This window comes from Cervus canadensis, chromosome 4 (assembly GCF_019320065.1).
Source record: "Cervus canadensis isolate Bull #8, Minnesota chromosome 4, ASM1932006v1, whole genome shotgun sequence".
Taxonomy (NCBI): domain Eukaryota; kingdom Metazoa; phylum Chordata; class Mammalia; order Artiodactyla; family Cervidae; genus Cervus; species Cervus canadensis.
The window spans coordinates 34,352,971-34,377,573 of record NC_057389.1 but is presented as its reverse complement, the minus strand read 5'-3'; the positions used below and the strand labels follow the sequence as shown (position 1 = coordinate 34,377,573).

Here is a 24,603-nt window from a genome sequence, read left to right as displayed (position 1 = left end):
ACCACTTGTTATCTTTTACTTTTCTGCTAATGGACATCATAACAGGTATGAGATGGTCTCATGGTGGTTTTGATTTGCATTTCCCTGATAATTAGTGACATTGAACATCTTTTCAATATACCTGTTAGCCATTTGTATGTCTTCTTAGCTGCTTATCGAGCTTTTCTACCATTATTTTCTATGGTAGAAATATTTCCTACAAATATTTTCTACCATTCTATGGGTTGCCTTTTCACTCTGGCTTTCCATTCTCGTTTCATTTTCCTCACTCTAGTTTCTGCTCTTGTTTTTGTTTGCTTGTTTTAAGGCAACAAAAAAGGAGATGCTCAGCAAATTTTGCTAACTGGCAGCTTTCATATTTTTAATACATGCTCAATGTTTTGGATGTTCTGAAGTGCCTTGTATGACCTAAGTTGTGCTAGTATGACTTCTCCGTGGAACTTGCACTGTGACTGGAAGAAAGCTGACATCCATGTTAGTTTGTCTTGTTCTACAGAAACACCCTGCCAGTGCAGGAGACAAAAGAGATGCAGGTTTGATCCCTGGGTCGGGAAGATTCCCTGGAGAAGGAAATGGCAACTCGTTCCAGTATTCTTGCTTGGAGAATCCCATGGACAGAGCCTGGTGGGCTATAGTCCACGGGGCTGCAAAGAGGCAGACACAACTGAGCACACACATACGTATGTTGCCTTTATTTATTACCTATATTTTATTTTAAATTTTTCTAGTGTACTTATTGGGAGAAGGCGATGGCAACCTACTCCAGTATTCTTGCCTGGAAAATCCCATGGATGGAGGAGCCTGGTAGGCTGCAGTCCATGAGGTCGCTAAGAGTCAGACACGACTGAGCGACTTCACTTTCACTTTGCACTTTCATGCATTGGAGAAGGAAATGGCAACCCACTCCAGTGTTCTTGCCTGGAGAATCCCAGGGACGGGGGAGCCTGGTGGGCTGCTGTCTATGGGGTCGCACAGAGTCGAACACGACTGAAGCGACTTAGCAGCAGCAGCAGTGCCCTTATTATTGTGCTGAACTCCTCTCCTCCCTGCCTGTGGTCATATGATACATACCTGACCAAAGAGATTGGATCAGAGATGGACACATGACCTAAGTTGTGTTAACATGACCTCTCCGTGGGACTTGTACAGTGACTCTCAGGAGTTTTCTCGTTTTTCTTAGGCCAAACAGTTCTGAGGGTAAGCATCAATGGCCATCTTAGCCACCATGTATAATCACTTGCCTAAGAAAGAACCTGAGAAAAACAGAGCCAAAAGTTTGAGCAACAGATTTGAATTCATTATGAAATTCCTTGAACCCTTTAGTTTGGCTGTACCTGGAGCCAGCTTCATTGCCTTGAACTTTCCGTTAAGTTTCTGTGGAGAAATGACTCATTCCAGGGCTGAAATAATGAGATACGCAGAGGTGTCAGAAAGCAAGGAAGGGCCCCCAAAAATAACAAGAGGTATGTGAAAATGACACAGGAATCAACTTGAAGGATTGCCCAATGGCCAAATCTGGGGCAAATTTAGCAATAAAACAAGATAAAAGCAGGCCTCTATATAATAATTGGTTAATATTCTTCAAGCTTGTCAAGGTTAAGAGAATAAAGAAAGTTGAGGGGTTTTCCCAGATGGTGGAGACCAAGAAGATATGAAACTTAAATACAATGTGAGATCCTGGGCCAGAAAAGAGATGATTACCAAAATTTGAATCAGGTTTGTAAACTAAGGTATATTTTTGTCAATACTAATTTTCTGATTTTGATAATTTTATGATAGCTAATTTTATATTTGGCGAAGCTGGCTGAAGGATATGTGGAAGTTAATATTTTTGTAATTTCATTTGGAAATATAAAATTATTCTAGATAAATGTTATTTAGAATTAGTCTCAATATGGACTTCCTCTGAAAATAATTAGCACTTAGCATTCTCCTCTTTGTTGTCATTTTAAGTTATTTTATGTCAGTTTTCTCTCATCTGAAACCAAACATATCTTAATTTAATAAAATATATTTATTTTTGTCTGATTTTCATTTCAACCCTGTAATGCCAGGCTTATTATCTTCATTTGCAGATCATGAAACTAAGCCTTAGGTAGTTTAAATAATTTTCTGAAGATCACATAGTAAGTGACAGAGCCAGGATTTGAATCTATGTCTGCTTGACCTCAAAATCTTATGCATATGAGAAAAATAGTCAACCAACTGAATCATCCATCTTATTTTAAAACAGACTGTGTTTTCAAAACTCTGTCTTGTTCCAGAGGAGACTTGAGACAGAAAGCTTGAGACTTGGGGGCAGGTTAGAAGAAATATTGGAAAGATATTAGAAAATGTTTTGGTGTTTGTGTTTTGTAAGCACACAGCAGAACTCTGTAATTTATATGGTGCAGGAGGGCATGCAAATTAGTCTCAATATGGACTTCTTTTGAAAATAATTAGCATTTGGCAGACAGTATGATCAAATAAATCAGATAACTGAGGCGTTTGTCCAATGGGATAAATACTTGATTCAAACCTTTGATGAACTGGTTTTTTTTTTGTTATTTTTTTTAAATATGGGAGTAGTTTAAGGAAAAGCAAACAGTGGGGCATATTAAAATATCCATTAACTAAACACTCGGAAAGGGTATAAAATGCCTCCAGCTGCCAAAAAACAATTAGGCTGCAAATATGCCTTTGGTTACCTAACCAGACAATCCCTAAACACTTAGTTCTAATTAATTTTCTTCATTACACAACAATGCCTCTCCTAATTACACTAGAGAAATTCCATAAACCTACTAGCTATTCAAAGTCTTTATTGAGCAAATTATTCTGGTAGGTCCCTATTAGAAGCAGATTCTCACTCTAATTTATATATACCACATCTCAGAGGACGCGGGCTACTTGGTAAACCGCTGTCAGCTGGGCAAACTAATCTTGTATGTGACGATATTCCAAATTAGGAATTTGAGTGTGATGGAAGGTCAAGGCTGAGTAATTGAAAACGTACCAAGGTAAAGGTGAGTGCAAACACAAGAAGCACAGAGCGCCTGAATCCTACACGTGTTGCTCAGGTGTGTGACCCCTGGACCAGCGGTAGAGGCTGACTCAGGGGAACCAAGCTGCTTGCCCTGAACTCGGGTGCAAAAGGCTAGGCAGCAGTAGTGTGCAGCTGCAGAAGCAATAGAGCAAGGATAATAATGGGACTGAAGGGGTCAGAGAATACAGACTTTCAAGGGTAGTGTGTGTGTGTGCTCAGTCGGTAAATTATGTCTGACTCTGTGGCCCCAGGGACTGCAACCTGCCAGGCTCCTCTGTCCATGGGATTCTCCAGGCAAGAACACTAGTGTGGATTGCCATTTCCTCCTCCAGGGAATCTTCTTGATCCAGGGATTGAACCTGCGTCTCCTGCATTGGCAGGCGGATTCTTTACCTTTGAGCCACCTGGGAAACCAAGACCCTGAAACTGTCTCTGCATGTGTGAGGGCCCAGTAAAGTGACATAAGTCAGAACTAGAAGTCCCCAAGTCCCTGACCAGGGCTGTTTACATGACCCAGTGTCGCTGTAGAGAGAACTGGGATAATTTATCAGAGCTTATTAGCTGATTGATGACAATGTTTGTAAACTGGGTCAGAGTCTGATCCTTGGAAATCCATTTTTGGGTTCCTTTCCTAGCCACATAAAAACCGGTGATCTTATTAACAGTTATCACAGTTTTAGAGGATGGCCTGTGGGACAGTCGGTACAAATGCATCCCTAGTATCAGAGCTCAAAGCCAACTGATGGTATTTTAGCAGCATCACTTCTTTTTTGTTTTTCATTTTTATTGGGGGTATAATTGATTTACAGTGTTCAGTTGGTTTGTGCATAGCAGCGAGCAGCTTTACTTTCTTTGCTTGGAATGCGCTGATTAATCGACCATTTCAACCTAGGCCTGGGGACCTGCTCTTTTTTTTTTTTTTAAACGTGAATTTTCTCTCATGCCATTAGATTAAAAAATAGCCTGGAGTTTTGCTACTCAGAGTCTATGAGCCAGCAGCATCAACATCTCTTGGGAGATTTTTCGCTCCCAAACCTACTGAAACAATCTGCATTTAACAAGATCTCCAGGTACTTCATCCATGCACTGATGGGTGAGCAGTACGGATCTAGAGCAGTGGTCCTCCAGTTTCAGCAAACCCCAGACTCGTCCTGAGGGTACCTCGTCCCCAGACTTTCTGATTCACAGCTTCTGGGCTGAGGCTGAGAAAGTGTGTTTCTAACAGGTGTCTCAGGAGGCTTCTGAGACATCCAAAACCTTCTTGTATCTGACAATAAACTCTGATTGGTCAAGGACCTCGGGGATTTGGAGATTCCATTGCTATAGGTTTTGGTAGCCAAGGGCTCTACCAGAGTTATTTTTCCCAAAGTGTTGGTTGTGAAGTCTTTTAAAGGTGATTCTAGAAATTCTACATGTTTGAGGATGCACTGGGTCAGTGGTTCCCACCTTTAGAGGAAGATGGACCTCTCCGGTGGCTCAGACGATAAAAAAAGGGCCTGCCAGCATTGCAGAGGACATGGGATCAATCCCTGGGTCGGGAACATCCCCTGGAGAAGGAAATGGCTGCCCACTCCAGTATTCTGGCCTGGAGAATGCTATGGACAGAGGAGCCTGGCAGGCTACAGTCCATGGGGTTGCAAAGAGTCAAACACGACTGACAACTAACACTTTCACTTTTTCCCTTTTATTAACAATGCAGATTCCTGGTCCCCACCACCGACCCCCACCCCCTAAATTAGTGGGCCTTCGATGAGGTCAAGAAATCTGTATTTTTAATAAACATCCAGATGATTCTGAGACAGGCAGTTGATAGACACACTCTGAGAAACACTGATTTAAATGCTGAACATCTTAGGGAGAGAGCAGAATTTTGTGCCCTCTCAGCAGCAGAATTGCAGTGTTCTCCCAACGTGGCAGCGAGCGCCTCTCATAATTGAGCAACTGAAGCAGTTCCAGGAAATCAGTCCACTGGGCCCTTTCCTCACTGAAGCCCCAGTAGAACTTGCTCACTCCTCCTTTCTTAATTATGTCTGGCCAGCAGCGAGCACTCCAGCCGCTGTGCTCTTTAATCCACTTATCCATCTTACAACTCCAATTAACCAGGTGCAGCCATCCATCTGGCTAATACGAGGACAAGCTGTTAATTTGTGAATGAAGAAAAGGTCTGCAGACAACAAACAAACGAGCAAGGAGCTTCAGAAGATAACATTTACCCCAATCCTTGAGAAACAAGGTGAAAGAACAGGGAAATTCATTTGTTAAAATAAAGGAAGGAAACGCAGTTTGGTGGAGGGAAGTGAATACAGAATTTAGGCGACTTGGGGACCATGTGACTCGTCCTAGGTCATCTCTGAACTTTGTATCTCTACCTATTAAATAGGGAAGTAATAGGACTTAATTTTCATCTCGGGGAAGTTAGGAGGGTCCACTGAGATCGAGTGAGACAAAGCAGTTTGTAAAATGCAATAGAAATATTCCTGTTTCTGTGCATTTATTTTATATGTGTATATGGGGGAATCTCTTTCCATGCACATCTGATACTTTATGAATAGTGTTTTCTATCAAGCAGATTGTACACCTTGATTACATGCTAGCTTTACTATTTTATTGACCTCAAGTTTTTTTGTTTGTTTTAAATAATAAAACAGATTCCCCCGTCCCTTTCAACCCCAGTCTTAAAATTTAAGTGTGCATTCGAACACATTACGGATGAAATGTGTCCTCAGCCCCTTAGTGTGATGGTATTTGGAGGCAAGGCTTTGGGAGGTAATTCGATTTATGCTATGTCTTGAGGGTAGGGCCTTCCGTAATGGAATCTAATGCCCTTATAAGAGGAAGAGAGAGCGCATCTAGGAAAGCCCATGTCAGTATACATCAGGAACGCTGCTGGGACTTCCCTGGCGGTCCAGTAATTAAGCATCTGTCTTCCAATGCAGGGGCCGAGGGTGCCACCCCTGGTTTGGAACTAAGATCCCACTTGCCTCCCAGGCAATTAAGCCCAACTAGAGAAGCCTGAGCGGGGCAAGTGCTGAGTCTGCATGCTCTAGAGCTCGTGCTCCACAGGAGAGAAGCTCCATGCTCTGCAGCTAGAGACACCCCAGGCCCCACAAGGAGGAGCCTGCACGCCATAATGAAGTCCAACGCAGCCAAAAAGCGGCCATGTACAAACCAGGAAGAGCGCTCTCACTGAGGACCGGATCTGCCAGCACCTTGATCTTGGACTTCCCAGCCTCCAAAACTGTGAGCAACGAAAGTTTGCTGTTTAGATCCTCCCTCCCGCCCCCATGAGTCTTGGTATTTTGTTGTAGCAGCCTGGGCTAAGACAAAAGCAGTCCCAGGAGAACTCGTTGAATCCAGATGTCTGGGTGCACTGCCTGAGTTCTGATTCAGGAGGTCTGGGAGGAGCCTGAGAACATGCATTTTTAATAAGGTCATTTGAGTTTGGCTGGTTGTGGACTGCATTTTGAGGACTGTTGCATTAAAATGAAACTTGCCCTCATTACAAAATAAAAGCTTTCTTTAATTTAAAATGTTAGTATTCTCCACCTAATAGTTATCTCTGGTCTCCAGTTTAAAAGGGATCTGACTCCAGACCTAGAGCTAAATGAGAGGCAGTATAAAATATACACCTCGTGACCTTTCATCACTTGCATCAACAGAGCTGAGCTAAGCACATTTTCTCTCTTAACATGTCATTTAAAAAAATTTTTTAAAAGCCTTCAAACTACCCCAGGAGTTTATGGTCAATCTGGGGAGACCAAATATACCCTGCAAAACATTTTGCAAACTGAGCAAAATAAACTATAAATGCAAAACAGTATTGCTTAAAGTTCCCAGGTAAGAATGCCATCACATTCCTAAAGGAAGGAATTGAGATATAAATGCCAAATGCTCTGAAAATCTTCCTTTTTATTACTTCAGTGTTTGTTTTTTTTTAATAGCTAGCTAGAGGCAAATCTTTTGACTTGTGCTCAGCCAGTTGGGGTAAAATTTTGAGGCACTTCCATTCACCTCACTGTCTGCCCTATGTCATTAAAGTCTGGAAGCACTATTTCTAGGTGTGATCTGTGGGTTATCTGCTGCAGAATTGCCTTAGAAACCTATTCAACATACACAATAAAAATGACCTACTAAAAGGGAATCTTGGAAGAGAGGTCGTGGAAGTATCCCATTTAGCTAGCTCCTCCGGTGAATCTCGTATATATTTGTATACTTTGAGAGGACACACTCCAGAAACTTCTCCCCAACCCCACCCTGGGAATCTAACTTTGGGATTACCATATGTTCCTGAAATGACCCTATGTGGTAGGCCTTAAGTAAACTTGCAGCTGTAAGGAGATTTTGTTTCAGTTTGAGACAGTTTGCAGGTGGCACTTGATCCTGCCTGTGACAGGAGCTTCCTCCTTGCAAGAGATCTGTGATGGACAAAAGGCAAGGGAGGCAAGACTCTAATCCATACATTAAGAAAGGTATCCAAAGGGAGAGGAAAGGATCAGGTTCTGAGGATAGTCAGAAAAGCCCTGTTGCTATTGGTTGGGTCCAGGGAGCTTGACAGACCAGGTTAAGAGTCAGATTTGTTATTGTTTGTTTTCTTCAAGAGTCCTATTTCTTTTTTTTTTTTTTTAAGATTTAAAAAAAACTTTTTATTTTGTATTGGGGTATAGCTGATTAACAGTGTTGTGATAGTTTTAGGTGACCAGCAAAGGGACTTAGCCATACATATATTAGTACATGTATCCATTCTTCCCCCAATTTTTAAGATTGTTTTGATGTGGACCATTTTTAAAGTCTTTATTGAACTTGTTACAATACCGCTTTTGTTTCATGTTTTGGTTTCTTGGCCTTGAGGCATGTGGGATCTCAGCTCCCCCACCAGGAATCGAACCTCCACCCCTTGCATCGGAAGGCAGAGTCTTAACCACTGGACGGCTAGGGAAAGTTCCCAGAGTCCTGTTTCTTAAAAGATAATTGCTTTCATTCACCCATACTGTCTCCAAAGGGTAGATGATATGAATATGAGGGCAGTAATTGTAGTCCTATGATCCAGCTATGAGCTTCAGGCTGAAGCAAAATCTTTCTTCTTGAACTCCATGGAGCTATTTCTAATTATGTATGAATACATGTCCAATACGGACACCTCCAAAAAGCAGCAATAAGTGCAAAGAAATCTTGTTACATTGAATTAATCTAATGATGATTACTGAGTTTCTAGTGGTGTGAGATTTCAAATAATTAAATAGAACCACATGATGCCTTTGCTACCTGCCATTTTCACCTAATATACATGCAGTCACATTTTACCCCTTGAAATACATTCTGTGATTTGATTGTTTTAAAATGTATAGCTTTGCAATGTACTTATATTATGGTTTTTATATGTAGTCATTGATGGTAGGATGTAGTATTCTTTGATAGTTCCCAATAAGATTTCTCTCTCTCTCTCTCTTTTTTTTTTTCTTATTTGGCTGCACTGGGTCTTAGTTGCAGCATGTGGAATCTAGTGCCCTGAAAAGGGATGGAACCCGATTCCCCTGCATTGGGAATCTTAACCAATGGACCATCAGCTAAGTCCCATGATTTCTCTATTTTATATCAGGTGACTTTTCCCAGTTTTTGCCTAATGATCAAGGGATAATGTTCTGGTTATAGTATTAATAGTGCCATTTCCCTCTCTCCAAATCACTTGAATTTCATCTTCAGGAGATTGCTGAAAGCAAATGCAACAATCTCAGTCCATTATATTTCATCCATCAGTTTATTTATTCATCAAATATTGAGGAGATGGAGGTGACTGCCTTTATGGGTTTGATTCTGGTGGTGCTCAAGGGCAATATACAAGTGAAAATAAATGTATACTTTAATATCGGGTAGTGAGAAGAATCACTAAATAGGTCTGGATTTATTACTCTTCATTGGAAGGTCTTCTGTTGTGTTACAGACACTATTGTCGGAAAAATTAGGATGAGGTCATGGTAGGCCAACGAGGTGTGTCAAGCATCCCTTCCTCTAACATAACACAATTCTTGCTCAGTCACAGATGGTCTTCCTGGCTCCCCCTTTTGTCTACCATGTAAAGAGACTCTGATTTTTTACCTTAATGCATGGTAATTTTTAAATTAGGTGGCGAAAACCAGGCCTCTTTGCTGAAGCAGATCAGTTTATTTATAATGGGCTTGCCTGTGGCTTGCTGCCTATTGTTTTTGTGGGTGTTTTTTCTTTTGTTGTTGCCTCTCCTTTTTCTTTTTTTTTAAATCAGTGAAGGGTTGAGATTGGTATGGGCAGTGTTGGGAGACCAGTTTCTCTTTTCAGTTTGACCAGAATGCTATTTACTGTGTATTTCTGAGGTCAAGCAAATCAATAAGAAGCCAGCCAAACCCTGCCCTCCAGAAGTCACCAGCTCACTGAACATATGTTGCAGCAATAACTGGACTTTTTATATCTTAAGAAAAAGGGACAGGTCCCAATACTGACTGCTCTGTTAGACGACAGATGAAGAGAAACCTGTACTAAAAGTGTGTTACGGTTCTTCATTGAACTTTTGGATGTCTGTTCATAGATGAGCTTCCAATTAACAAAATCCGGCTCTCATGAGGTCAATACGAAGCTGACTCCTTTTCAGAAGTAAATTTTAGAGTGACTTGCTGGTCATTTTTGAGAGCATTGAAGCATAAAAGCATTTTGCTTTCCATGGAAGTTCCTTTCTGTTAATGTCAAAGATAAAATCTCCATGATCCTGTCTGTGCTTCTCAGTAACATAGCTGAACAACTCAAAAGAATTTTCCCATCAGTTTTCTATAATTCAAACCTCAGCAGCCTTTAAGGGAACAATCATGATATCTAGGATTGGCTTGTGTAGACCCAGATGGCTTTTGCATATTTTTCATTATTCATTTATTTGGTAATCAGAGGAAGCTATTTTGATTCTTATGTATCTAGTTCTTCAGACAAACAGTCAAGCCAGAATAAAGTGAACCATCAAGTAATATGAATAGATCCATATAAGAGGCAAATACCCTTTTAGCCTGATCTTTATGAAAAGGGAATTAAAACGGGGGAGTTCAAAACTTGGTCAATCTAACCACTGTAGAATCTGTTTCCTTAGATTCTTAAATGTGGAGTGGTTAAATTTTTGTGTAAGCTATGGATTAAAGATATTCAGATAAAAAAAAAAAATAAAAAAAAAATAAAAAAAAAAAAAGATATTCAGATACACTGTAAGCCTGGAAAGAAATAAGAGAATTCATTACTAATGAAAAGGAAAAGGAAATAGTCACATTCATATTTATTAGTCCAAGTAAATACTAAATGATAGTTTGAAATTATTTTAAGAATTTTTCCCTAAGTCATATTTTTCATTTTAAAACCTTACATTTTAAAATGTTTATACTCAGGATGTTCTTATTAATTGGTTACACAGACATAAGTTATCATGTTGTGTGGTTGTAAACCTTCAACTCAAGTCATATGGTGTCCGGTGCATACCTACTGCTTTTTGGGCTTCCCTGATGGCTCAGCGGGTAAAGAATCCGCTTGCAACGCAGGTGACACAGGAGACACAGGGGAGGTTTGATCCCTGGTTTGGGAAGATCCCCAGAAGAGAATGGCAGCCCACTCCAGTATTCTTGCCTGAAAAGTCCCATGGACAGAGGAGACTGCCTGGCTACATTTCATGGGGTCGCAGAGAGTCAGACACAGCTGAGCATGAGCAAAGGCAAAAAGATTACCGCTCATTTGCAACCAGGAAAAAAATTAATAATGGACACATGATTTACTTCATATGTGTAATAAAACTTCTTCCTGAAAAAAAAAGAGTGATGAGTTAATTGACTCAGGCCACCATAACAAGATATCACAGGCTCCGTGGCTTAAAGAGACAGGTTTTCTCACATTTCCGGATTCTGGGCATTCCACATCAAGGTGCTGTTAGGATGGATTTCTTTTTTTTTTTTTTTTAATTTAGTTATTTTTAATCGAAGGATCATTGCTTTACGGTACTGTGTTGGTTTTTGCCAAACATCAACATGAATCAGCCATAGGTTTACCTATGTCCCCTCCGTCCTAAACCTCCCTCCCACCTCCCTCCCCATCTCTCCCATCTAGGTTGTTACAGATCCCTGGTTTGAGTTCCCTGAGTCATATAGCAAATTCCCATTGGCTATCTATTTAACATATGGTAGTGTTTCCATGTTACTCTCTCCATACATCAGGGTGGGTTTTTGGTGAGATCTCTTCCTGGCTGGCAGACAGTGGGTGCCTTCCTAACTGTGTGCTTAAGTGACCTTTCCTCTCTGTGCACAGAGATCATGCTCTGATACCTCTTCCTCTTCTTAGAAAGACACCAGTCCTATAAAATTAGGGCCCCACACTTGTGACTTTATTTAATTTACATCTTCTTAAAAGCCTTATCTTCTAAACTAGTCATATCATGGGTCAAAGCTTCAACAGATGAATTTGGGGGACTACAGTTCAGTCCATACAGATGGATCCATTCCAAGGGCCTTTGTGTGGGATCTTTCTGAAAGAAGTCTTCTCAAGTGTGTAAAACCCTTGTAAGCTTTTTCACTGAAAAGGGTAGGGAGGGGAATGATAATCTGAAATGAGACCTTTCAGAAGTGGTGACAGAACCTCAGACCTAGCCATCCACAAGGCCCCTGTTAGGAACTTGTTGATGCTTTTCACTTTACATACGTGAGGACACCCACACTCAAGCCTGGAGAATGTCCACAGGGTAGTGTAATGCTTTAGTTTCCCAAAGCATCCCTCAGCAGATTAAGTAAGAAATATGTTTATTAATAATCAAGCCTCCTTTTCTTTCAGTGTTAATCCATAACCAAGCTAAACACATACTTCAGGACTTTGGATTTAATGCGTATCTAATAATCACTTTTGTGGAGGAATATTTGGTCTCCCTTAGGCTTTTTGAGAAACTTGGGCCAGTGCACATACTTTTTTAAAACCTGTTTCACTCTATGTATGTCAAGCTCTCAGCCTTCATAAGGGGACCACTGTGCTCTCTTTGGACATAAATGCTCTTGCTGCCAGTGAAAGCAGTTCTGTTTGTTCAATTACAGGACTCTCTCTGGATGTCTGCAATTGAACATTATGCCTGGTCAATTATGGGTCCTTTAACTTCCAGGTGAAGGTAGCATGGCTGGCAGAAGACAATTTTTTTCTTCCTGACTAAAAAAAAAAGATATGGATGTTCATTATAGAAAACGGGGCGGGTGGGGGGCGGTGGGGGTGGGAAGCAAGCCACACATACAAATAAGATAGCTCATAATCTTACCACACAGAAATTGTCATTGTTAATTGTCTTGGCTTGTCTTCATACAGTTGTTTTTTTTGTATATAATATTGACAGAGCATTTGCCATATGCTAAATATTTTGTATTCTTTAACAGATAGATCTTATTATCCCCAATTCTTAGAAACCATTATGTCACATACAAGAGGGCAGCTCCCCCCTCCACACACTCCTTAGCATGGATTTCTCTGTGTGTGTTTCTCCATACCTTGACTTGTTCAATGTGCTATCATAAACATTTAACCATGACAACAAGCAATCTTTAACTATATCTATGTCATACGATTGTAGGCTGTGAATGTAGCACAGTATATTTAATCACTTCCCTGCTGTCGGCTTTTTATTGCTATTGCTCCCCCTTTTTGATGTTATTTTCTGTACACTTGTGTGTTCTACCAAATCGGAACCAAAATGTCTGTTTTCTGAGACTTGGGGATTTATAATGGGTAAGGGGCTTTTTTTTTTAATTTTTATTTTTTTTGCTATTTGGAAATTTTCTTACGTAGGGTGATAACCAAAGTAAGCCAACTTTGAGTATTTCCAGAAAGGGGAAAGAAGCATTCAAACAAAGCTTAAAGTTGAAAGCACATCTCAGAGTTTTCAGTCCTCTTATTCCACCACACCTTCTATCTCCTGACCCGTTTCATTAAGTTCATATATATCTTTTTTTGAGGGGGGCAATGAGATGGGTAACTTTTTATTTTGATGAAATTATAAGCTTTCAAACTACTTGTAAGAATAATACCAAGATACCATGGAAGTAATGGTGTATGATTTCCAAGCCTATGTCAGAGGTTGACAAACTGTTTTCCTAAAAGGTAGTAAATACAGTAAGTATTTTAAGCTTTTCATGCTGTGTGGTTTCTGTTGTAAGTACTCAACTCTGTCACTGTAGCATGAAAACCACCAATAACTAAATGGTGACTGCAACTGTGATCTAATAAAAATTTATTTACCCCCAAAATATTTTTTGAGATGTTTAAGGGTCACAGCAAAATTGAAGGGAAGGTACAGAGTTCCCATATAGCCCATCCCCTCACGTTACAGCTTTCTCTGTCAGCGTCTCTCCCCAGAGAGGTGCACTTGTTAGAACTGATGAACCTGCATAATCACCCAAGATCACAGCTTATTTGGAGTTCCCTCTTGGTGTTGTATATTCTGTGGGTTCCAGCAGATGTATAAAGACCATCATTGCAGTATCACAAGAGTACTTTCATTGCTCTAGATATCCTCTGTGCTCTGCCTCTTCTTTCCTCCCTCCCTCCCTCCAAGCCCTGGCAACCACAAATTCTTTTTTTCACTCTGTCTATGGTTTTTGTCTTTTCCAAAATGTCATATAATTGAAATCGTACAAGTCTGATCACTTTTAAGAGCAGGGCTCAAACCGATGCAGTGAGGACAGACGCTGTCAGCTGTGGCTTCGCTGGAAGGCGACTTCACTGGCTACTTCATCAGGGAGCCCCGAATGCCAGGGTTGTTCCGTGTTTCCTCCCTGGCTGGTCAAATTCCACATCGAGGTCTTTTGTTAGATCGAGCCCAGAGGGTATACTTTGAGGTGTCGACATTCTGGGCTAAAGGTTGGGGAGGAAGTTTGGAAGACTCAAGTTTTGGTATGTTAACTTTCTCTTAATCCTCCTGTTTCTGGTGGACAATCCCTACCTTAGCCTCTGAGGTGTCCTCACTGGACCTTTGTGTAGGATGAGGGAGGGACTCTGTGCATCTAACTGCTTATGAAGCAGGCTCCATGAGTTTTCAGGTTTTTACTCCACAATCCCAGAGGTACCTAATGTGACAAACTCCTGTGCATTTGGAGTTCTGATGTCAAATGGGTTGCTTCTCCACCCTTCCTCTGCCAGCTTAGGGTTCTGTTTGCCCAGTTCTGTTAAAGTAATGAACACTGAGTCTGTTTTCCAGAGTTGAAAGTTTTATTTTCATTTTTCCTTCTAGTCTTTGCTCTTATAAGTTTATGCCTTTTTCTTTTATGATCCCTTTAGCCTTGATATAGTGAGGTCTTGGGAGGGAGAGGAGATAATGTGGGTTCCATTTCCTAAATTTCATTGAAAGTCTTTCATGTAGGTGATGCAGAGTTTTGATTGATAAGCCCTCCCAGTTGATCTTGCTGCACCATTCTTACAATTCACAAGCCTTGGAGGGAGACAGATTTCTGTTCAAACAATGGCTGTGTTGGTTCTTACCTCTGGGACCCTGGGAAAGTTGCTTCATCTTGTCACACCTTGATTTCCAGACTTGTAAAATGAAGATTAAAATGGTACTTGCCTCGTGTGACTGTTTTAGGGATTAACTGAGACAATAGCTTTAATGCGTCATCACAGTGCCTGTCACATGACAGGTGCTCAGGAAATGGCAGTCCTTGCTCATCCTTAAGTCCATTTATGATGTGGGCAGAACGTGATCCAAAGGATTATGACATTTTCAGGAAATGAGCTTGTTTCTGAAATGCTACTTTCTTTAAGAGGTAGTCTTTAGGTCTCACCTGGATGAGCAACTCTTGACCTTCTGAACAGAGTGACCTACTCCACATGGGAAAGCCAGAGCAGCCCCCTCATCTTCATCCCTCCCTCCACTTATTCATTCAATAGAAAGTGTCCACTGTGTGGAGCATTTCAAAGTAAATCCTACAGGGACCTTCCTGGTGGTCCAGTGATTCCTTCCAATGCAGGGCATGTGGGGTCCATCCCTGCTGGGGAAACTGGGATCCCCCATGCCACAACTAGAGCGCAGCCCACAGCCACAATGAAGAGCCTGCACACGGCAATCGATGCACACAAATAAATAAAATTTTTTAAAACATAAAGTAAATATTATATACCCTGTCAGTGAATCACCAAATGCTACAAAATGCCTCTTGAAAAGGGATATGGTCTCACAATAGGATGATAGAATTAGGAAAATATTCTTATCTAATATCTAGTACATAGTAAAATTACTTTATTATAAACTTTTTCTAACAATTTTCCTGTGTATTGATTTGGTTTCCTAATGTGGTCTGTTTTTTCATTCTTAAAGCTCAGTTTTCTCTTAGCTCTACTTTTTCCACTTTAGAACACTCCCTTCATGGAGAACACTTCATTCTCCATGTCTTTAGAAACAAGATAATTGTCCCACCTGGGTTTGGCCAGTGCTTCCTAGCAATGCAGGTTAACATGTTCCTCTATCTCCAATACCCTGTGGGAGGGAAGGAAGAATTAAAGGCAAACTCATTTCCAAGTCAGTTTATTTTTTATTTGTTTTGTAAGAATATGCTCTAGTGGTGCCAAGTTATTTACATCTGATCATGTCATGTCATGTGTGATGTTTGGTTGTTTGGCTTTTAGTGATACTAATGTTGATCAGTGGGTTCAGGTGGTGACATTCTCATCCTTTCAGTGTAATGTTTCCCATCAACATTTTGTTTAATCTTTTTATGATGTATTGCTGACTATTATGTGTTAAACTGTGTTCCCCTCTCCAAAAGAAAAAAATCTGTTGAAGTCCTAAGCCCTGGTACTTGTGAGTGGAATTTTGTTTGGGAATAGGGTCTTTGCAGACATAATCAAGTTAAGATGAGGTCGTTGTGAAAGTGAAAGTTGCTCAGTCGTGTCCAACTCTTGGCGACCCCATGGACTATATACTCCATGGAATTCTCTAGGCCAGACTACTAGTGTGGGTAGCCTTTCCCTTCTCCAGGGGATCTTCCCAACCCAGGGATTGAACCCAGGTCTCCCACATTGCAGGTGTATTCTTTACCAACTGAGCTATCAGGGAAGCCATGAGGTCATTGGGATGGGCTTAAATCTAACATGACTGATGTCTTAGAAGAAGAGGAAACGGTCATGTGAAGTCAGAGACATACAGAGAGTGTGGCAGGTGATGACAGAGGCAGAGATTGGAATTATCCAGCTGTCAGCTGAGGAATGCTGACATTAGATGGGGCTATCACCAAGTGAGAAAGAGGGAGCATAGCTCTGCTGACACCTTCATTTTATTCTACCAGACTGCAGAATTGTGAAACAATAAGTTTATGGTTTTCTTTTTTCTGGCCATGTGGCTTGTGGGATCTTAGTTCCCCAACCAGGAATTTGAACCAAGGCCCCGGCAGTGAGAGTGACAAGTCCTCGCCATTGGACCGCCAGGAAATTCCCAGATTTCTGTTGTTTTAAGCCACCCCAGCCTGTGGTACTTTATTGCAGCAGCTCTAGAAAGCTTAACACAATGACCATTGACTAGGTTTGATTATCTCATTAAAGGTTGTGAAATGGTGATTTTTGAATAGTATAATTTCTTCTGTGTATATTGACTCGCTTTTTTTCTTTTTTTTTAGACAGATGAACTTTCTTCACTAAAGCTGTTTTTATTGTCTTAAGATATACTTACCCTAGAAAGTTGTGGTATATGCTGACGTTTTTTGTCTCTTAATGATCAAATTTCAGAGTCACGTGTTGGTTCTCTAGCAACCCTTAGCGCTGTCCAGTAAGTTTATTTTATTCCTCTTTTTCCTTTTGAATATTCTCTGGACTTATAAAGAAAGTTTATATAAAGAAAATGTCATTAATAGATTATTCTGAACCTCTGTACTTCTCCCAGGTGTAAGTGAAATATAGGATCGATATCTTGCCCTTATGCATGCCGAGAGAAATGACCTTGTTAGGATGTCTAAGAAAATACCTTTTGGTGACCCAGTGGAAGTCTATTTAAGTTCCAGTAGGGTCAAAGTTGAGTTTGGTTCAGGTAAGTCTCTGAATACCAGTGTAATATTAGATATAATTATATTACTATTTTTCCCAGTTTGATAAATTTGATATCTCCTTGGAGCTACTACCATTTCATCTGAAAAAAATTAGATACACTCTCAATTTCTGTCTTAAAGCCATGGCAAAGTATGAATGAGGCAGATGAGTACAGAATAAAGAGTTGCATAGTAGCAACTGAATGAAAATTTGTATTTGACTGAAAATAAAAACCTGGTGAAACAGACTACCAGCCCAGGTTGAGTGCATGAGACAAGTGCTCAGGGCTGGTGCACTGGGAAGACCCAGAGGGATAGGATGGGGAGGGAGGTGGGAGGGGGGATCGGGATGGGGAACACATGTAAATCCATGGCTGCTTCATGTCAATGTATGGCAAAAACCACTACAATATTGTAAAGCAATTAGCCTCCAACTAATAAAAATAAATGAAAAAAGAAAAAAAATCTGAGTAAGATATCTAGTGTATTGAAGGAGAAGGACAGATTACTTAAAACTGGAAATGTCTTTAAAAATTCAATTTTATAGTCTTAGCTGTATCTCATATCTTCTCCAGTGCAAGACCATGTCTAATTTATCCTTATATTCTCGAACACTCAGTATAATGTCTTCACAGAGTAGATGCCTCATAAATAAGTGAATATAATTAGAATTCAGTGCAATTAAATTTCCCTGAAAGAACAATATACTTTAGACACATTTAGAGCAATGAACATCATGGGAGGAGATGAAATGGATCCAAGTACCATAAAAAGGATACATTAACTGTATACAAAATGATGTGGAAGTACATTGATAAAGATGCCTACAATATAAAACAACTTGTATAACATAGTATCCCATTATACAAAGAACAATGGTAAGTAATATTTCAATATGAATGAAAAGAAACTTAGAGGAGTATATAGGTATATAATGGGCTTTGTCAGTTGGGATGCAATTAAGCAAACAGAAACCATACAAAATATTTCAACATAAGGGATTTGACGTACAAAAATACTTACAAGGTTGGAGTGCTGAAAAAGTAAGAAGGGGAAATCCAGATATCACAAAGACAGTAACTGTGGGAAGCAGCTCCCATATCAAGGACTGAGAAACAAGATGAGGCTGAATGTTATCAGAACCTCAGAGGAGGGCTCAGCCCTGTGACGGGAGCATGTCCTGGCTTTGACTGGTACCTTTTGAAAAAAAGGGGGGACATGGAGATGCTGTTAGGAAGGCTGAAAGACCCTGGAGCCTGGAATGGAACTAACTGCGCTCCTGGGGTCAAGAGACGTTGCTGCCTGCCAATCTGCCTCTTGTGAGAAATGTAACAGGGAGCATCATAAGGCAGAAACCTCCCTGGTGGTCCAGTGGCTAAGGGCCTCTGCTCCCAACGCAGGGGGCCTGTGTTCTATCCCTGGTCAGGGAACTAGATCCCACAAGCCCCAACTAAAGATTCTGCCTGCTGCAACTAAGACCTGACCCTGCCAAATAAATAAATCAATATTTTTTTAAAAAGCATCACAAAGCAGATTATGGAAAAGTAGGCTTGGAGCCTAGAGACGACATTGATGACAGTCGTGTGGGGAAAAGGGAACGCAGACTCTTGTTCTCACTTTATGTGTACTTCTGCTTTGTTTGAATTGGCTTATGGTGATCTTCTATTGAGATATATTTCATGTGTCGCTCTAAAGTATACAGTTCAGCATTTTTTAGTATATTCATAAAGTTGTCCAATTATCACCACTATCTAATTGCAGGCTATGTTCATCGGCCCAAAAGACATCTTGTACACTTTCGCTATCACTCTCATCCACTACACCCCCGTCCCTCCCCCCGGCCCTAGGCAACAATTAGTCTACTTTCTGCCTCCCTGGATTTGCCTATTCTGAACATTTCATATAAATGGAATCATACAATACGTGGCCTTCTTTTTTGACTTCTTTCACTTAGCAAAATGCTTTCAAGGTTAATACATGTTGTAGTGCGTATCAGTACTTCATTGCTTCTTACAGCTGAATCATATTCCACTACATGGATACACTACATTTTTAAATCTTTCATCAGTTGATGGAGATTTATGTTGCTATTTTTTTTGGCTATTATGAATATTGCTGCTATGAACATTTGTTTACAAGTTTTTGTGAGGCCATGTGTTTTCAATTCTACTTGGTATATAGCAAGTAGTAGAGCTGCTGAGTCATATGGTAACTCTATATTTAACATTTTGAGGAACTATTTAACTGTTTTTTGTAGCAGCTGCACTGTTTTGCATTCCTACCTGCTATGTATGGAGATCCCAATTCTGCACATCCTCTCTGAGACTTGTTATTGTCTGTCTTTTTGACTAGAGTTATCCTGATGGATGAGAGATGATATATCATTGTGATTTTTTTCTGTAAAATGAAATTATACTTTATTAATAACCCTAGCATCTTTTCATGTGCTTGTTAACCATTTGTGTTAACATAAAATCTTTAGAGAATGTCTGTTCTTTAACTCTAACCCCTTACTTTTTTTTAATTGGATTATTTTGTTGTTGTTGAGTTTTAAGTGTTCTTTACATACTCTGGATATTAAACCCTTATCAGATATATGATTTGCAAATATTTTCTCCCACTCTGTAGGTTATCTTTTTATTTATTTATTTTTTGATAATGTGCTTTGCTGCTCAAAGTTTTCAATTTTTATGAAGTCTAATCTATTTTTTATTGTTGTTGCTCATATTTTTGTTATATCTCAGAATTTACTGCCTAATTCAAGGTCACAAAGATTTACATATGTTTTCTTTTAAGAGTTTTATAGTTTAACCCTTATATTTAGTTTAAAATCTGTTGTGAGGTTACTTTTGCATGTGAATACCCAGTTGTCTCAGAATCATTTGCTGAGACTCAGACTATACTTTTCTCTAATGAATTACCTTAACACCTTTGCCAAAAATCAATATACCATAAAAGTCTGTTTCTTTTTTCTGGACTCTCAATTATGTTCTGTTGATCTACATGCCTGTCCTTATGCCAGTACCACATTGTATTAATTGCTGTAGCATTGTAGTGAGTTTTGAAATTAGGAACAACATTGGTCTTATTTTTCAAGATCGTTTCGGCTATTTGCAGTGCTTTGCATTTCCATACGAATTCCAAGATGAGTTTGTCAGTTTCCGCAGAAAAGGCAGCTGGGATTTTGATAGGGATTGCATAGAATAACCATGCCTTACTTTTAGCAAAAACATTTCCATTTTGACCAGAAAGTCTATGTTTTTCAAGATGCTTGGTAATAGACAATTTTTGTAAACTGTATTTATTCATTTAGCTCAGAATAAAATCAAAGATTTTATCTCTCTTTTGTAGGACATATCACATTGATAAGTTTAAATTTATTTATGTGAAATAAATACTTGTGTAACTTTGTGAGAACAAGGACTGTGTCTAGTTTGGCTGACCACTGACTGTATCCTGAGCCTAAGCCCAAAGCCTAGTATATAGAGGATGCTCAGAGTGGTAGAGAAATGTGCGCATCTTAGCTAAGAGGCTACAAGAAAAGCAGAAGGGTATATCGTCTTTTGGGGCCTGTCCAAGGTGATGGCCAAGGCATTAGATTATGTAAAAAGATCTCAGCTTGACCAGACACAGAACTACATGCTTTGTATTATTGCATTTATATGAAATATTCAAAAGTCTGGGGGTGGGAAATATGAAATCACACTAAATGGACACAAGGTTTCTTTTTTAGGTAGATGGGAATATTCTAAAATTAGATTATGGTGATGGTACAATTGTAATGTTACTATCACTCATTAAATTACATACTTAAATGATTCATTTTAAGATGTAATTTCTGTCACAATAAAACTAAAAAAAAAGAAAAAAATAACTCCAGCTTGAGACTGGGGTGTCCGTTTCAATTTTTCTCGGGAAGATACTGCAGATGAGGCAGGTCAAACGGGCTGTTTTTCACCAGCAAAAAGAAAAAGTGGAAGTGGAGTGAATGAAAGGAAGAATGGGTCTGGACAAAACAGCTGGGACTGAAGCGCCAGGAAAAGGTAATGACGGATCAAAAGCCAAGATTCCTGTCGGGAGTTGGTCTGAAAAAGGGCCTGGGATACAAAGTAGAGAACAGACACTGGGTTGAAAGGAGACCAGGGACTGGACGCTTAATCCGTCTGCCCAGCTCTCGACAGCAAAGAAACAAAGAAGGTCGTGGCTTGCTTTTCAGCAGCACTAGGGGGACCACATTAGAGACACTCAGGGCAGGGCTGGTCACCCTGGTGTGAAAAGACTACAGCAGCAGCCAGAGCAGTGTGGCGTCACAAAAACCTTCTACTTAAGAGCCATCACTTCACCGTTCACCCTGTCAGCCCAGCCGCAGCGATGGCTCAGAAGGGATGGAAGATGATCGATAGTGGCCCCTGACAGAATTCAAGGGAAGGAGTGAATGCTCTACAAATGGCTACAGGTCATGTTGGCTGGGCTGTCAGACTCCCCACCCTGCCCTTGAACGTGATGCTGGAGAGTGTGCATCCCTCATAGTCACTAAGTCTAAATCACACCCAGAGGCTTTCTGGCTTCGAGACTTTTGCTCACCCCAAGCTCAAATTCACCTGGCCTTCAAAACCTGCTTCAAGTATTGACAGTGCCAGCTCTGCTATCATCAGCTGACCTGTCTCATGTGCCAAGCAGGCAAGCATTTTCACACCAACCCAGAGTCAGGTCAGGACAGGTATCCCCAGTTTATAGATTAGGATATAAACCCAGAGACAGGGATGAACTCACTGAGATCACACAGCCAGTCAGTGGCAGAGGTGGGGTGTACTGGGCTTGGGTATAACTCAGGCTGAAGCCCATTTTCTCAGACACTGCTGTCCAGTCTTCTCCGTGTGAATCTTCAGTAGGCCATCCTCGTCACTGGTCTGATGAAAGATTAATTTCCTACTTCTAAAGGTGGAATAAACATGCAGCAAATTATTTCCCTCCAATTGAGCGGGTACTCGCACAGAACAGCAGACAGGCCTCATAGGAATAAAATAAAGACCAGCTCTGTTGCCCCCTGCTTACTAGCTGAAGAGTGAGGGTCCCCCTCACACTTGCAGCAGGATCTGGGGCAGTGGTGGGATTGGGATGGGGTACAGCAGCCTGCGGCCATCAGAGGTGCTTGGCGCCTAGCTGGCATGTCCGCCACTCAGCCAGCAACCTTAACGCCGACTGCAGCAGCCTACACCTGGCAATGCTTTGGGCTCCCCTGGGGAGGACCTCGGGGGCTTTCCTGTTTTGTAGTCAATTGGCCTGATTTCAACACTTGCAGGAAACAACCGAGCCTTCTGGGTCACAAAGCTCAAGAAATCCACTCAACAACTTTCAGATTATCATCCAAACAATCTCCTTCATGAAATTTAAATCTAACACTTGCACCTCAATTGAAACTAGAATGTTATGATGAAAGCCTACAGGCCGTGAGCAATCTTGGAAAGACTTTGATGCCCATCACCCCACAGGATGATGGAAAGGATTAAATATAAGGCATTTGCCCTATTTTACCAGGAAGAAGGCTGGCTGAGAGGGCTGAGTATTCCTGCCACCATCTCGTATGTTCATACACATGCCATTTAAAAAATTTGTTCATTGAATAACTGAGTGACTCTGTAGCCAGTAGAAGAGGGAAGAAAATGGAAGTATTATTTGTTTCATTTTAGTTACAATGTTGTCTCTTTTCTGTCCAGTTCACTGTGCTGGGGAAGTTTTCCTTGCTATTCCCTGTCCAGACACTGAATTCTTGCCATCCCTTCGAACAATGCCTTCTCAGGAATATCCCAGAGGATATTCAAGGCCATGGACTTGAATGATGTAGACAGAGGTGGTGGTACAAATTAATGGTGCAGAAATAATAAATAAGAGTAGGAATTAAAAAGTCTCCCATCCCTCCCCCTCCTCTCCTCCCCTCATCCCTTTGCAAAACCATACAGGAAAGCATTGAGGTGGGAAGCCAGGTGCCGGCACTGTGGCAGGGAAGTGACTGATGTTATCATTAGGTCTGAGAGTCCTGTGTCCTTGCTATCCAGCTGTTTCCTAACGACACTTGTTTCCCTTGATTTCTTCTCCCTTTCATAAGAAAGCTCAGTCCAGAGCCTGATTTGCATGGAGGGGTTTTTTAAATTATAACTGATATTTGTGTTTTTTGAAATGAAAGTTTCTTTATATATTGTGCCTCATTAAAACTGACTTACATTTATGAGAAGTACGTTTTGTAGACAGAACCTTTCAAGCCTTTTTGGAAGACAGTTGCATTATACCTTGAAACCACACGAGGGCAGTAGTGTCACATATAAAAGATTCCTGCCGTCTTTCTGAACAGATGGCACATTTGTTAGGTTTCATTGGATGTATTTTTCCTTTATTGAAGCACAGGGGAATTTCACATTTGCAGGTAGAACAGGGGGAAGATAGTTAAAATTTTATACCGTATTTTTATCTCTTTGTTTATGCTGATAAAGGTAGCAAAGGAGTTGATTTATCCCCCTTTTAGCTGTTTTGAGGGATTGTTGTGCTAACAAGCTGGGGTGAGCACTCATTACTACTGTGACCCTGGCAGAAGATGTTCTGTTGATTTTGCATTTAATTGGAAATGTCACAAAGATAATACATAAGCCCATCCTTCCTCCCAACCCTCAATACTTAGATAGGACTTAAATCCTGCTGTTGCTATCAGAAATTTTTTGCATTTAATCTTCCTCCACATCTATTAAGTAGGCAGAATCCAGCCAGCTTTCTCTGAAGATGGAACCGTTTGACCTTCCTCAACCCCATGATCATAGAAACTCTGAAGTGTCACTTTCACAGATAGGTCTAGTCCTGCTGGGTTCCAGTGTCCCCAGGCCCCTTAGTTTGCAGGAGGTCTTAACTCAGAGCTAATCAGCTGACTCTTCCTAAGGCAGGACATTGCAGAGGCTGCACTGGCAGACAGTTCTAGACCTATCCTATGAGCATACTTGGTTTGTCAGGCTGTATGGGCCCATACTGTGTTTAACATTTTTTGAAAAATTAGTTGCCAGCACTTTGATTCCCAGGTTGGGAAGATCCCCTGGAGGAGGAAATGGCAACCCACTCCAGTATGCTCGCTTGGAGAATCCCATGGACAGAGGAGACTAGCAGGCTACAGTCCATGGGGTCGCAGAGAGTTGGACATGGCTGAAGCGACTTAGCCTGTACATTCCTTCTTTGTGGCTGTATGTAGTCACTACACACCCATGTGTCCCCTTTTGCTTACTTGACATTGAGGGAGGTGCAAAATGAAATCACTTTGTACTCTTTTTGTTTCAATAAGAAGGAAAATGAGCATTTAATACCCGTGTCTGTCTCAAAGTAGAAAAATGAAAGATATAGTGAAGGTGCCACATGTCTCAAGAAAAATGAATCTGAACGTGGACCTCCCTGCTTCAGGCAGCACTTAGAGAAATTACCAGCGCTTTGAATTTCATACCTGGGAGAGCTTCACACTGGGCAGCTTGCCGCATCTTAGTTCCCCAACCAGGGATTGAACCTGAGCCCCAGGCA

At 40.7% G+C, this 24,603-nt stretch overlaps 1 long non-coding RNA gene across 1 annotated transcript; it reads left to right on the top strand.

Moving 5' to 3' along the window:
• The first annotated feature begins 929 nt into the window (after nt 1-929).
• LOC122439592 lies at nt 930-7,622 on the top strand. Its single transcript, XR_006268929.1, has 3 exons — nt 930-1,716; nt 5,129-5,258; nt 5,962-7,622. It is a non-coding gene; the product is annotated as an uncharacterized LOC122439592 (long non-coding RNA).
• Nucleotides 7,623-24,603: the final 16,981 nt, after the last annotated feature.